Source organism: Kogia breviceps, chromosome 5 (assembly GCF_026419965.1).
Source record: "Kogia breviceps isolate mKogBre1 chromosome 5, mKogBre1 haplotype 1, whole genome shotgun sequence".
Lineage (NCBI taxonomy): Eukaryota > Metazoa > Chordata > Mammalia > Artiodactyla > Physeteridae > Kogia > Kogia breviceps.
In genome coordinates, this window is record NC_081314.1 from 43,595,356 (window position 1) to 43,611,226 (window position 15,871).

Here is a 15,871-nt window from a genome sequence, read left to right on the forward strand (position 1 = left end):
CCCATTGCAGAGCACAGGCTCCGGACATGCAGGCTCAGTGGCCATGGCTCACGGGCCCAGCCACTCCGCGGCATGTGGGATCTTCCTGGACCGGGGCACGAACCCGTGTCCCCTGCATCAGCAGGCGGATTCTCAACCACTGCGCCACCAGGGAAACCCTGTGCATTAGTTATGTATCCTGCTACTTTACCAAATTCATTGATTAACTCTAGTAGTTTTCTGGTAGCATCCTTAGGATTCTCTATGTAAGGTATCATGTCATCTGCAAACAGTGACAGCTTTACTTCTTCTTTTCTGATTTGTATTCCTTTTATTTCTTTTTCTTCTCTGATTGCTGTGACTAGAACTTCCAAAACTATGTTGAATAAGAATGGTGAGAGTGGGCAACCTTGGCTTGTTCCTGATCTTAGTGGAAATGGTTTCAGTTTTTCACCATTGAGAATGATGCTGGCTGTGGGTTTGTCATATATTGCCTTTATTATGTTGAGGAAAGTTCCCTCTATGCCTACTTTCTGCACAGTTTTTATCATAAATGGGAGTTAAATTTTGTCACAACCTTTCTCTCTATCTATTGAGATGATCATATGGTTTTTCTCCTTCATTTTGTTGATATGGTGTATCATGTTGATTGATTTGTGTATATTGAAGAATCCTTGCATTCCTGGGATAAACTCCACTTGATCATGGAGTATGATCCTTTTAATGTGCTGTTGGATTCTGTTTGCTAGTATTTTGTGAGGATTTTTGCATGTATGTTCATCAGTGATATTGGCCTGTAGTTTTCTTTCTTTGTGACATCTTTGTCTGATTTTGGTGTCAGGCTTATGGTGGCCTCATAGAATGAGTTTGGGAGTGTTCCTCCCTCTGCTATCTTTTGGAAGAGTTTGAGAAGGATAGGTGTTAGCTCTTCTCTAAATATTTGATAGAATTCACCTGTGAAGCCATCTGGTCCTGGGCTTTTGTTTGTTGGAAGATTTTTAATCACAGTTTCAATTTCAGTGCTTGTGATTGGTCTGTTCATATTTTCTATTTCTTCCTGGTTCAGTCTCGGCACGTTGTGCATTTCTAAGAATTTGTCCATTTCTTCCAGGTTGTCTTTTTTATTGGAATACAGTTGCTTGTAGTAATCACTAATAATCTTTTGTATTTCTTCAGTGTCAGATGTTACGTCTCCTTTTTCATTTCTAATTCTATTGATTTGAGTCTTCTTCCTTTTTTTCTTGATGAGTCTGGCTAATGGTTTATCCATTTTGCTTATATTCTCAAAGAACCAGCTTTTAGTTTTATTGATCTTTGGTATTGTTTCTTTCATTTCTTTTTCATTTATTTCTGATCTGATCTTTATAATTTCTTTCCTTCTGCTAAATTTGGGGGTTTTTTGTTCTTCTTTCTCTAATTGCTTTAGGTGCAAAGTTAGGTTGTTTATTCGAGATGTTTCCTGTTTCTTAAGGTATGATTGTATTGCTATAAACTTCCCTCTTAGAACTGCTTATGCTGCATACCATAGGTTTTGGGTCGTCGTGTCTCCATTGTCATTTGTTTCTAAGTATTTTTTTATTTCATTTTTGATTTCTTCAGTGATCATTTCGTTATTAAGTAGTGTATTGTTCAGCCTCCATGTGTTTGTGTTTTTTACAGATCTTTTCCTGTAATTGATATCTAGTCTCATAGTATGGTGGTTGGAAAAGATACTTGATACGATTTCAATTTTCTTAAATTTACCAAGGCTTGATTTGTGACCCAATATATGATCTTTCCTGGAGAATGTTCCATGAGCACTTGAGAAAAATGTGTATTCTGTTGCTTTTGGATGGAATGTCCTATAAATATCAATTAAGTCCATCTTGTGTAATGTATCATTTAAAGCTTGTGTTTCCTTATTTGTTTTTATTTTGGATGATCTGTCCATTGGTGAAAGTGGGGTGTTAAAGTCCTCTACTATGATTGTGTTACTGTCAGTTTCCCCTTTTATGGCTGCTAGTATTTGCCTGATGTATTGAGGTGCTCCTATGTTGGGTGCATAAATATTTACAGTTGTTATATCTTCTTCATGGATCGATCCCTTGATTATTATGTAGTGTCCTTCTTTGTCTCTTGTAATAGTTTTTATTATTTTTATTTTTTTATTTTTTATTTTTTGTGGTACGCGGGCCTCTCACTGCTGTGGCCCCTCCCACTGCAGAGCACAGGCTCCAGACGTGCAGGCTCAGCAGCCATGGCTCAGGGGCCCAGCCGCTCTGCGGCATGTGGGATCCTCCTGGACCAGGGCATGAACCCATGACCCCTGCATCAGCAGGCGGACTCTCAACCACTGCGCAACCAGGGAACCCCAGTTTTTATTTTAAAGTCTATTTTGTCTGATATGAGAATTGCTACTCCAGCTTTCTTCTGATTTCCATTTGCATGGAATATCTTTTTCTGTCCTGTCACTTTCAGTCTGTAAGTGTCCCTAGGTCTGAAGTAGGTCTCTTGTAGACAGTATATATATGGTTCTTCTTTTTGTATCCATTCAGCCAGTGTGTGTCTTTTGTTGGGAGCATTTAATCCATTTACATTTAAGGTAATTATCAATATGTATGTTCCTATTTCCATTTACTTGATTGTTTCAGGTTTTTTCTTGTAGGTCTTTTCCTTCTGTTGTGTTTCTTGCCTAGAGAAGTTCCTTTAGCATTTGTTGTAAAGCTGGTTTGGTGGTGCTGAACTCTCTCAGCTTTTGCCAGTGTGTAAAGGTTTTAATTTCTCCATCAAATCTGAATGAGATCCTTGCTGGGTAGAGTAATCTTGGTTGTAGGTTTTCTTCCTTCATCACTTTAAATATGGCCTGCCACTCCCTTCTGGCTTGTAGAGTTTCTGCTGAAAGATCAGCTGTTAACCTTATGGGGATTCCCTTGTGTGTTATTTGTTGCTTTTCCCTTGCTGCTTTTAATATGTTTTCTTTGTATTTAATTTTTGAGAGTTTGATTATTATGTGTCTTGGCATGTTTCTCCTTGGATTTATCCTGTATGGGACTCTCTGTACTTCCTGGACTTGATTGACTATTTCCTTTCCTATATTAGGGAAGTTTTCAACTATAATCTCTTCAAATATTTTCTCAGTCCCTTTCTTTTTCTCTTCTTGTTCTGGGACCCCTATAATTCGAATGTTGCTGTGTTTAATGTTGTCCCATTGGTCTCTGAGACTGTCCTCAGTTCTTTTCATTCTTTTTTCTTTCTTCTGCTCTGCAGTAGTTATTTCCACTATTTTATGTTCCAGGTCACGTATCCGTTGTTCTGCCTCAGTTATTCTGCTCTTGATCCCATTTAGAGTATTTTTAATTTAATTTATTGTGTTGCTCATCTTTGCTTGCTTCTTCTTTATTTCTTCTAGGTCCTTGTTAAATGTTTCTTGCAGTTTGTCTATTCTATTTCCAAGATTTTGGATCATTTTTACTATAATTATTCTGAATTCTTTTTCAGGTAGACTGCCTATTTCCTCTTCATTTGTTAGGTCTGGTGGGTTTTTACCTTGCTCCTTCATCTGCTGTGTGTTTTTCTGTCTTTTCATTTTGCTTACTGTGTTTGGGGGGGGGGTCTCCTTTTTTCAGGCTGCAGGTTCGTAGTTCTCATTCTTTTTGGTGACTGTCCCCAGTGGCTAAGGTTGGTTCAGTGGGTTGAGTAGGTTTCCTGGTTGGAGGGAGTAGTGCCTACGTTCTGGTGGATGAGGCTGAATCTTGTCTTTCTGGTAGGCAGGTCCACGTCTGTTGGTGTGTTTTGGGATGTTGGTATTCTTATTATGATTTTAGGCAGCCTCTCTGCTAATGGATGGGGCTGTAGTCCTGTCTTGATATTTGTTGGGCATAAGGTGTCCAGCACTATACGTTGCTGGTCCTTGAGTGAAGCTGGGTCTTGGTGTTGAGATGGAGATCTCTGGGAGATTTTCGCCGTTTGATTTTGCATGGAGCTGGGAGGTCTCTTGTGGACCAGTGTCCTGAAGTTGGTTCTCCCACCTCAGAGACACATCCCTGATGCCGGGCTGGAGCGCCAATAGCGTTTAATCCACACGGCTCAAAATAAAAGGGAGAAAAAATAGAAAGGAAAGAAAGAAAGAAAGGAGCGAGGGAAGGAAGAAAGGAAGGAAGAGAGGAAGGAAGGGAGGAAGAAAGAAACGAAGGGAGGAAGGGAAGAAGGAAGGAAGAAAGGAAGGAAGAGAGGAGTGAAGAAAGAAGGAAGAAAGAAAGGAAGAAGACAAAATGGGATAAAATATAGTTGTTAAAATAAAAAGTAATTATTAAGAAGAAAAGTTTTATTAAAAATAAAAGGGTCAGTCAGAACCCCAGTACAAATGGTGAAAGCAAAGCTATACAGACAAAATTTCACACAGCAGCACACACATATACACTCACAAAAAGAGAAAAAGGGGAAAATAATAATATATCTTGCTCCCAAAGTCCACCTCCTCAACTTTTGATGATTTGCTGTCTATTCAGGTTTTCCACAGATGCAGGGCACTTTAAGTTGATTGTGGAGCTTTAATCCGCTGCTCCTGAGGCCGCTGGGAGAGACCTCCCCGTCTCCTCTTTGTTTGCACAGCTCCTGGGGTTCAGCTTTGGACTTGGCCTTGCCTCTGTGCGTAGGTCGTCTGAGGGCGTCTGCTCTTTGTTCAGACAGGATGGGGTTGAAGGAGCAGCTGCTTTGGGGGCTCTGGCACAGGTGGTGGGGAGGGAGGGGCACGGATGTGGGGCAAGCCTGCGGCAGCAGAGGCCACTGTGACGCTGCACCAGCCCGAGGCGTGCCACGCATTCTCCCAGGGAAGCTGTCCCTGGATCTTGGGACCCCGGCAGTGGTGGGTTGCACAGGCTCCCGGGAGGGGAGGTGTGGAGAGTGACCTGTGCTCACACACAGGCCTCTTGGTGTCGGCAGCAGCAACCCTAATGTCCCACACCTGTCTCTGGTGTCTGCGCCGACAGCCACGGCTCACGCCTGTTTCTGGAGCTCCTTTATGTGGTGCGCTTAATCCCCTCTCCTCACGCCCCAGGAAGCAAAAAGGGAAGAAAAAAATCTCTTGTCTCTTCGGCAGCTCTGCGCCCGTTTCTGGAGCTCTTTTAAGCGGTGCACTTAAACCCTTCTCCTCGTGCACCACAAAACCAAGAGGCAAGAAAAATTTTCCTGTCTCTTCGGCAGCTCCGTGCCTGTCTCTGTAGCTCCTTTAAGTGGCGCGCTTAAATCCCTCTCCTCGTGCACCAGGAAGCAAAGAGGGAAGAAAAGGTCTCTTGCCTCTTCGGCAGCTCCAGACTTCTTCTAGACTCCCTCCCGGCTAACCGTGGTGCACTAACCCCTTCAGGCTGTTTTCATGCTGCCAACTCCAGACCTCTCCCTGGGATCCGACAGAAGCCTGAGGCTCAGCTTCCAGCCCCTGCCCGTCCAGTCGGGTGAGCAGACAAGCCTGTTGTGTTGGTGAGTGCCGGTCGGCACCGATCCTCTGCTCGGGAATCTCCCGCTTTGCCCTCCACACACTGTTGCTGTGCTCTCCTCCGTGGCTCTGAAGCTTCCCACTCTGCCACCCGCAGTCTCCTCCTGTGAAGGGGCTTCTAGTGTGGGGGAACCTTTCCTCCTTCACAGCTCCCTCCCACTGGTGCAGGGCCTGTCCCTATTCTTTTGTCTCTGTTTATTTATTTTTTTCTTTTGCCCTACCCAGGTACGTGGGGTGTTTCTTGCCTTTTGGGAGGTCTGAGGTCTTCTGCCAGCGTTCAGTGGGTGTCCTATAGGAGCAGTTCCACGTGTAGATGTATTTCTGATGTATCTGTGAGGAGGTAGGTGATCTCTGCGTCTTACTCTTCCGCCATCTTCTGTCTTCCCCACTTCCTCATATTCTTGTTTGCTGGATCATCTTCTCATATATTTCTGAGGATATTAACTGAGTTTTAAAAAATTTTCTGGCATGTTTTGGTTTACTATGAGTTGCTTTTTTTCTTTTTTTTCTGTTTGGCTTCTGTCTCATAATGAAGTGTTTCATCACATGATTGATTTTCTTTTGTTGTATAATTACTAAAAAGGTAACAAAAAAGTTTGTAGAAAAAAAGTTTAGTATGTGGAATTCCCTGGTGGTCCAGTGGTTAGGACTTGTTGCTCTCACTGCCAGGTGCCTGGGTTCAATCTCTCATTGGGGAACTAAGATACCACAAGCTGCATGGCGTGGCCAAAAAAAAAACAAAAAAGAAAGTTTACTGTGTTCAAGGTTTGGCCTTGGCTTGGTTATAATACTTTTATAATACTTACATATCTTCTTCCAGGTACTGTTTCGTTTTTGGAGAAAATAATCCTCTATCTGAATTCTTGGATCCAAGCAGACACAGGGCTACAGTATTTACTGTTAGATTGTAGACTTTCACTTAATCCCTTTAACTTTTAGTTGAGCCATCTCTCTGCCCTCTTTTACTGTGCCGCTGGACCTGGTGCTTCACTGTTTCATCATTTTTCCAAAATAAACCACCTCTCCTGCTGGGATTGGGGAATAGTAGTCACTTATCTGGGTTGGATGGCAGAGGGGACCTTGGAGATTACTTCTTTTACAGGCTTTCAACCAATTCCCTTGTTTTTTAGTTCTGTGCCTCATTGTGCCTGCTATGGTATCTTATGTCTCGAATTCCTGATCCTTTCGATTTTTGCTCTGTGAATTGGCTTTTCTCCTGTTGGAATTCTCTGCAGTTGCTTGACGTTCAGCTTTCTTAACTCTAAATCCTGCATCTGTTTTTTATTTGCTAAAAATTTGTTGACATATCTTGTCTACTGTTCCTGTTGTTTGTTTTTTTCTCTGGTCTCTTTATCATTGTGCATTTATGCTTTTTTATCTTTAACTTTAATATTTGTCAAACCAGATAATAAATAAAAACTCATCTTAATTTATATGGTTATTTGTGGGTAAAGAAAAGTCTTAACTGTTTAAAGGTGAAATCAAGAAAGGAAGAAAGAGAGAGGAAATAAGAACAGTTAGGGGGGGAGATAGAAGATGGCGGAAGAGTAAGGCACGGAGATCAGCTTCCTCCCCACAGGTTCATCAGAAATACATCTACAAGTGGAACAACACCTACAGAACACTGGCAGAAGGCCTCAGGTCTCCCCAAATGCAAGAAACTCCCAGGGCTTCCCTGGTGGCGCAGTGGTTGAGAATCCGCCTGCCGATGCAGGGGACACGGGTTCGTGCCCCGGTCCGGGAGGATCCCACATGCCGCGGAGCGGCTGGGCCCATGAGCCATGGCCGCTGAGCCTGCGCGTCCGGAGCCTACGCTCCGCAATGGGAGAGGCCACAACAGCGAGAGGCCCGCGTACCGCAAAAAAAAAAAAAAAGAAAAAAAAAAAAAAGAAACTCCCCACGTACCTGGGTAGGGCAAAAGAAAAAAGAAAAAACAGAGACAGAAGACTAGGGATGGGACCTGCACCAGTGGGAGGGAGCTGTGAAGGAGGAAAGGTTTCCACACACTAAGAAGCCACTTCGCGGGCGGAGACTGCGGGTGGTGGAGGTGGGGAGAAGCTACGGCGCCACAGAGGAGAGTGCAGCAACAGGGGTGCAGAGGGCAAAGCAGAGAGATTCCCGCACAGAGGATTGGTGCTGATCAGCACTCACCAGCCCGAGAGGCTTATCTGCTCATCCTTTGGAGTGGGTGGGGGCTGAGAGCTGAGGCTCAGGCTTTGGTCGGATCGCTGGGAGCGGACTGGTGGCGTGAGCACAGCCTGAAGGGGTTAGTGCACCACGGCTAGCCGGGAGGGAGTCCGGGGAAAAGTCTGGACCTGTAGAACAGGCAAGAGACCTTTTATTCTCTCTTTGTTTCTGGGTGCATGAGGAGAGGGGACTAAGAGTGCTGCTTAAAGGAGCTTCAGAGATGGGCACGAGCTGCGGCTAACAGCGTGGAGCTCCAGAGATGGGCGCGAACTGCGGCTAACAGCGTGGACCCCAGAGATGGGCATGAGACGCTAAGGCTGCTGCTGCCACCACCAAGAAGCCTGTGTGTGAGGACAGGTCACTATCCACACCTCCCTTCCAGGGAGCCTGTGCAGCCCGCCAGTGCCAGAGTCCCGTGATCCAGGGAGAACTTCCCGGGGAGAACGCATGACACTCCTTAGGCTGGTGCAAAGTTCTGCTGGCCTCTGCTGCCGCAAACTCACCCCGCACTCCATGCCCCTACCTCCCCCCAGCCGGAATGGGCCAGAGCCCCTGAATTAGCTGCCCCTTTAACCCCGTCCTGTCAGAGTGAAGAACAGACACCCTCTCGTGACCTACACGCAGAGGCAGGGCCAAATCCAAAGCTGAACCCCAGGAGCTGTGCGAACAAAGAAGAGAAAGGGAAATTTTTCCCAGCAGCCTCAGGAGCAGCGGATTAAATCTCCCCATCACCTTGATGTATCCTGTTTCAGTGGAATACCTGAATCGACAACAAATCATCCCAAATTGAGGAGGTGGACTTTGGGAGCAAGATTTATTATTTTTTCCCCTTTTCCTGTTTTTGTGAGTGTGTATGTGTATGCTTCTGTATGAGATTTTGTCTGTATAGCTTTGCTTTCACAATTTGTCCTAGAGTTCTGTCCGTCTGTGTTTTTTTTCACTTAAAAAATTTTTTTTTCTTAATTATTTTTTATTTTATCTATATTTTATTTTATCCCCTTTCTTTCTTCCTCCCTCCCTTCCTCCCTCCCTTCCTTACCTCCCTCCCTCCCTCCTTTCTCCCTTCCTTCCTTCCTTTCTTTTCTTTCTCTCTTTCTCTCTCTCTTTCTTTCTTTCTTCTTTTTCTCCCTTTTATTCTGAGCCATGGGGATGAAAGGCTCCTGGTGCTGCAGCCAGGAGTCAGTGCTGTGCCTCTGAGGTGGCAAAGCCAACTTCAGGACACTGGTCCACAAGACACCTCCCAGCTCCACATAATATCAAATGGAGAAAATCTCCCAGAGATCTCCATCCCAACACCAAGACCCAGCTTCACTCAACTACCAGCAAGCTACAGTGCTGGACACCCTATGCCAAACAACTAACAAGACAGGAACACACCCCAACCATTAGCAGAGAGACTGCCTAAAATCATAATAAGGCTACAGACACCCCCCAAAAAACCACCAGACGTGGACATGCCCACCAGAAAGTCAAGATCCAGCCGCATCCACCAGAACACAGGCACCAGTGCCCTCCACGAGGAAGCCTACACAATGCACTGAACCAACTTTAACCACTGGGGACAGACACCAAAAACAAGGGAAACTACTAACCTGCAGCCTGCAAAAAGGAGACCCCAAACACAGTAAGATAAGCAAAATGGGAAGACAGAAAAACACACAACAGATGAAGGAACAAGATAAAAACCCACCAGACCTAACAAATGAAGAGGAAATAGGCAATCTACCTGAAAAAGAATTCAGAATAATGATAGTAAAGATGATCCAAAATCTTGGAAATAGAATTGAGTAAATGCAAGAAACATTTACCAAGGACCTAGAAGAGATAAAGAGGAAACAAGCAATGATGAACAACCCAATAAATTAAATTAAAAATACCCTAGAAGGCATCAATAGCAGAATAACTGAGGCAGAACGGATACGTGACCTGGAAGATAAAGTAGTGGAAATAACTACTGCAGAGCAGAATAAAGAAAAAAGAATGAAAAGAACTGAGGACAGTCTCAGAGACCTCTGGGACAATATTAAATGCACCAACGTTCGAATTATAGGGGTCCCAGAGAAGAAGAGAAAAAGAAAGGGAGTGAGAAAATATTTGAAGAGATTATAGTTGAAAACTTCCCTAATATGGGAAAGGAAATAGTTAAGTCCAGGAAGCACAGAGAGTCCCATACAGGATAAATCCAAGGAGGAACATACCAAAACACATATTAATCAAACTGTCAAAAATTAAATACAAAGAAAACATATTAAAAGCAGCAAGGGGAAGGCAACAAATAACACACAAGGGAATCCCCATAAGGTTAACAGCTGATCTTTCAGCAGAAACTTTGCAAGCCAGAAGGGAGTGGCAGGACATATTTAAAGTGATGAAAGGGAAAAACCTACAACCAAGCTTACTCTACCCAGCAAGGATCTCATTCAGATTTGATGGAGAAATTAAAACCTTTACACACTAGCAAAAGCTGAGAGAGTTCAGCACCACCAAACCAGCTTTACAACAAATGCTAAAGGACCTTCTCTAGGCAAGAAACACAACAGAAGGAAAAGACCTACAAGAAAAACCCGAAACAAGTAAATGGAAATAGGAACATACATATCGATAATTACCTTAAATGTAAATGGATTAAATGCTCCCACCAAAAGACACACACTGGCTGAATGGATACAAAAAGAAGAACCATATATATGCTGTCTACAAGAGACCCACTTCAGACCTAGGGACACATACAGACTGAAAGTGACGGGATGGAAAAAGATATTCCATGCAAATGGAAACCAAAAGAAAGCTGGAGTAACAATTCTCATATCAGACAAAATAGACTTTAAAATAAAGATTATTACAAGAGACAAAGAAGGACACTACATAATGATCAAGGGATCGATCCATGAAGAAGATATAACAATTGTAAATATTTATGCACCCAACATAGGAGCACCTCAATACATCAGGCAAATACTAGCAGCCATAAAAGGGGAAATCGACAGTAACACAATCATAGTATGGGAGTTTAACACCGCACTCTCACCAGTGGACAGATCATCCAAATTGAAAATAGATAAACACAAGCTTTAAATTATACATTAAAGAAGATGGTCTTATTTGATATTTATAGGACATTCCATCCAAAAACAACAGAATACACATTTTTCTCTAGTGCTGATGGAACATTCTCTAGGATAGATCATATCTTGGGTCACAAATGAAGTGTTGGTAAATTTAAGAAAATTGAAATCGTATCAAGTATCTTTTCCAACCACCCTATGAGACTAGATATTAATTACAGGAAAAGATCTGTAAAAAATACAAACACATGGAGGCTAAACAATACACTTATTTAATAACGAAGTGATCACTGAAGAAATTAAAGAGGAAATCAAAAAATACCTAGAAGCAAAAGACAGTGGAGACAAGATGCCCCAAAACCTATGGGATGCAGCAAAGCAGTTCTAAGAGGGATGTTTATAGCAATACAATCCTACCTTAAGAAACGAGAAACATCTCGAATAAATAACCTAACCTTGCACCTAAAGCAATCAGAGTAAGAACAAAAACCCCCAAAGTTAGCAGAAGGAAAGAAATTATAAAGATCAGATCAGAAATAATTGAAAAAGAAATGAAACAAATGATATCAAAGGTCAATAAAGCTAAAATGTGTTTCTCTGAGAAGATAAGCAAAATGGATAAACCATTAGCCAAACTCATCAAGAAAGAACGGAGAAGACTCAAATCAATAGAAGTAGAAATGAAAAAGGAGATGTAACCACTGACACTGCAGAAATACAAAAGATCATGAGAGATTACTACAAGCAATTCTAGCCAATAAAATGGATAACTTGGATGAAATGGACAAATTCTTAGAAATGCAGAATCTGCCAAGACTGAATCAGGATGAAATAGAAAATATGAACAGATGAATCACAAGCACTGAAATTGAAACTGTGATTAAAAATCTTCCAAGTAACAAAAGCCCTGGACCAGATGGCTTCACAGGCAAGTTCTATCAAACATTTAGAGAAGAGCTAACACCTATCCTTCTCAAACTCTTCAAAAATATTGCAGAGGGAGGAACACTCCGAAACTAATTCTATGAGGCCACCATCACCCTGATACCAAAACCAGACAAGGATGTCAGAAAGAAAAAAACTATAGGCCAGTATCACTGATGAACATAGATGCAAAAATCCTCAACAAAATACTAGCAAACAGAATCCAACAGCACATTAAAAGGATCATACTCCATGATCAAGTGGGGTTTATTCCAGGAGTGCAAGGATTCTTCAATATACGAAAATCAATCAATGTGATACACCATATTATCAAATTGAAGGAGAAAAACCATATGATCATCTCAATAGGTGCAGAGAAAGTTTTCGACTAAATTTAACACCATTTATGATAAAAACCGTGCAGAAAGTAGGCATAGAGGGAACTTTCCTCAACATAATAAAGGCCATATATGACAAACCCACAGCCAACATTGTCCTCAATGGCGAAAAACTGAAACCATTTCCACTAAGATTAGCAACAAGGCAAGGTAGCTCTCTTTCACCACTCTTATTCAACATAGATTTGGAAGTTTTAGCCACAGGAATCAGAGAAGGAAAGGAAATAAAAGAAATCCACATCAGAAAAGAGGAAGTAAAGCTGTCACTGTTTGCAGATGACATGATACTATACATAGAGAGTTCTAAAAATGCTACTAGAAAACTACTAGAGCTAATCAATGAATTTGGTAAAGTAGCAGGATACAAAATTAATGCACATAAATCACTGGCATTCCTATACACTAATGATGAAAAATCTGAAAGAGAAATTAAGGAAACACTCCTATTTACCATTGCAACAAAAAGAATAAAATACCTAGGAATAAACCTAACTAAGGAGACAAAATACGTGTATGCAGAAAATTGCAAGACACTGATGAAAGAAATTAAACATGATACAAATAGATGGAGATATACCACGTTGTTGGATTGGAAGAATTAGCATTGTGAAAATGACTCTACTACCCAAAGCAATCTACAAATTCAATGCAATCCATATCAAACTGCCACTGGCATTTTTCACAGAAGTAGAACAAAAAATTTCACAATTTGTATCGAAACTCCAAAGAACCTGAGTAGCCAAAGCAATCTTGAGAATGATAAATGGAGCTGGAGGAATCAGGCTCCCTGACTCAGACTATACTACAAAGCTACAGTAATCAAGACAGTATGGTACTGTCACAGAAACAGAAATATAGATCAATGGAATAGAATAGAAAACCCAGAGATAAACCCATACACATATGGTCACCTTATTTTTGATAAAGGAGGCAGGAATGTACAGTGGAGAAAGGACAGGCTCTTCAATAAGTGGTGCTGGGTAAACTGGACAGGTACATGTAAATGTATGAGATTTGAACACTCCCTAACACCATACACAAAAATAAGCTCAAAATGGATTAAAGACCTAAATGTAAGGCCAGACACTATCAAACTCTTAGAGTAAAACATAGGCAGAACACTGTATGACATAAATCACAGCAAGATCCTTTTTGACCCACCTCCTAGAGAAATGGAAATAAAACCAAAAATAAACAAATGGGACCTAATGAAACTTAAAAGCTTTTGCACAGCAAAGGAAACTATAAACAAGAGCAAAAGATAAGCCTCAGAATGGCAGAAAATATTTGCAAATGAAGCAACTGACAAATCATTAATCTCCAAATTTTACAAGCAGCTCATGCAGCTCAATAACAAAAAAACAAAGAACCCAGTCCAAAAATGGGCAGAAGACCTACATAGACATTTCTTCCAAGAAGATATACAGATTGCCAACAAACACATGAAAGAATGTTCAACATCATTAATCATTAGAGAAATGCAAATGAAAACTATAATGAGATATCATCTCACACTTGTCAGAATGGTCCTCATAGAAAAATCTAGAAACAATGTTGGAGAGGGTGTGGAGAAAAGGGAACACTCTTGCACTGCTGTTGGGAATGTGAATTGGTAACAGCCACTATGGAGAACAGTATGGAGGTTCCTTAAAAAACTAAAAATAGAACTATCATATGACCCAGCAATCCCACTACTGGGCATATACCCTAAGAAAACCATAATTCAAAAAGAGTCATGTACCACAATGTTTATTGCAGCTCTGTTTACAATAGCCAGGACATGGAAGCAACCTAAGTGTCCATCTTTGGATGAATGGATAAAGAAGACGTGGCACATATATACAATGGAATATTACTCAGCCATAAAAAGAAACAAAATTGAGTTATTTGTAGTGAGGTGAATGGACCTGGAGGTGGAGTCTGTCATACAGAGTGAAGTAAGTCAGAAAGGGAAAGACAAATACTGTATGCTAACACATGTATATGGAATCTAAGAAAAAAAAATGTCATGAAGAACCTATGGGTAAGATGGGAATAAAGACACAGACCTACTAGAGAATGGACTTGAAGATATGGGGAGGGGGAAGGGTAAGCTGTGACAAAGTGAGAGACTGGCATGGACATATATACACTACCAAACTTAAAATAGATATCTATTGTGAAGCAGCCGCATAGCCCAGGGAGATCAGCTCTGTGATTTATGACCACCTAGAGGGGTGGGATAGGGAGGGTGGGAGGGAGGGAGACGCAAGAGCGAAGAGGTATGGGAACATATGTATATGTATAACTGATTCACTTTGTTATAAAGCAGAAAGTAACACACCATTGTAAAGCAATTATACTCCCAATAAAGATGTAAAAAAAAAAAAGATGATCACTATTACTCAATTATGTACAAATTTCTTAATGAAAATACACACAGACATGTGGTTACATATGATATATAATGGATATATGGATGTAAATATGTAAATGGATATTATATACACATTTAAATGTATATGTGTATATATGTACATATATACTATATGTATATGTAGGATTTCCTAATCTTAGTATTTTGAAAGTTGGAAAGGATCATGGTGATCTTATATGCAGTGCAGTTTTGTTTTCAATGAGGAAACTGGCTTAGCTATGCTAGTGATTTACTGAACATTTCAAAACTAAGTTTTCGTATTGTTTTGTTGAACTGTGAAATGTTAGAAATGTGAACAACTTTGAGGTTCAGAACTATATTTAAAGTCTAATTCTGGCTCCAGGTAAATAGCTTTAAGTCTTGAACTGAGTTATAATAGTGATTTTTCAACTTGTATGGCATTAGAGTCAGGGAAGGGATGGCTCTCCTGGTTCTGAAAGCAAAGTTGTAATTTAATGTATTGCTTTCTTTAGAGTAATGATATTTAACTTAATTTGAGTTAATATTAAAAGGAAGTGTGAGATTTTTGTTTATCTGATCCATCAACTTTATCCTAACTATTACATAAGATGGATCTTGCTTTTATGTGACATTGAAAGATAGCTAATACTTATTTTAGTAAAAAAAAAAAAAATTGCGTATGAGAATCTAACTTAAAAGTAAGACAAGTAAGCTTCTTATCAGCTAAGTTAATGCCTAAATATAAAAACCTTATGTTCTATTTCTGTAATTTTTTTTTCTTTTGTATACTAAATATACAAATATACCATAGCCATATAGAATATAATTAAAAAAGAGAAAATTTACCCAGTTTCCTAACTTAAATATTATCAGTTGTCTTCATATTTGCTCTTACTTATTTATGCATAGTTTCTTAAATTATAGTCTCTGTACATGCAGTTTTAAATAATGCTATAGTGAATATCTACATGAATATATCTTTTAAGAAAAACTTTCCAGGGCTTCCCTGGTGGTGCAGTGGTTGAGAGTCCGCCTGCCGATGCAGGGGACATGGGTTCGTGCCCCGGTCCAGGAAGATCCCACATGCCACAGAGTGGCTGGGACTGTGAGCCATGGCTGCTGAGCCTGCGCGTCCGGAGCCTGTGCTCCGCAACGGGAGAGGCCACAACAGTGAGAGGCCCGCGTACCACCAAAAAAAAAAAAACAAAAAAAGAAAAACTTTCCAGATATATTCCTAGAAATAGGATTGTTTTGTCAGAAAAGCAGCAACATTTTTATGACTCTTTATTTAAATTGCTTAATTGCTTTCTGGAAGGCTTATATCACCACTTTATATAGATATTAGTCATGTGAAGAGTTCACTTGACTTCATTTTTGGTACTTTAGTTAACAATACTTCATCAACTTTGATACATTATTTAACATTTCCTCTCTCAGATTTCACAAGTGATGTGTTGATGGTGTATTGATT

The 15,871-nt window shown here is 40.8% G+C and overlaps 1 protein-coding gene across 9 annotated transcripts in view; it reads left to right on the forward strand.

The window, feature by feature from the left end:
• RSRC1 (arginine and serine rich coiled-coil 1) overlaps nucleotides 1-15,871 on the forward strand; it is a 443,255-nt gene that overhangs the window by 7,751 nt on the left and 419,633 nt on the right. Inside the window, exons 1-2 of one of the 9 annotated variants that reach the window (XM_067033905.1) lie at nucleotides 5,321-5,408; nucleotides 5,675-5,789. The exons of 7 other annotated variants lie outside the window; for them this stretch is intronic. The gene's annotated coding sequence lies outside the window, so the exon portion shown is untranslated. Of the gene's footprint in view, nucleotides 1-5,320; nucleotides 5,409-5,674; nucleotides 5,790-15,871 lie in introns of those variants that run through there. One more of the 9 variants, XM_067033904.1, reaches the window with a different exon arrangement.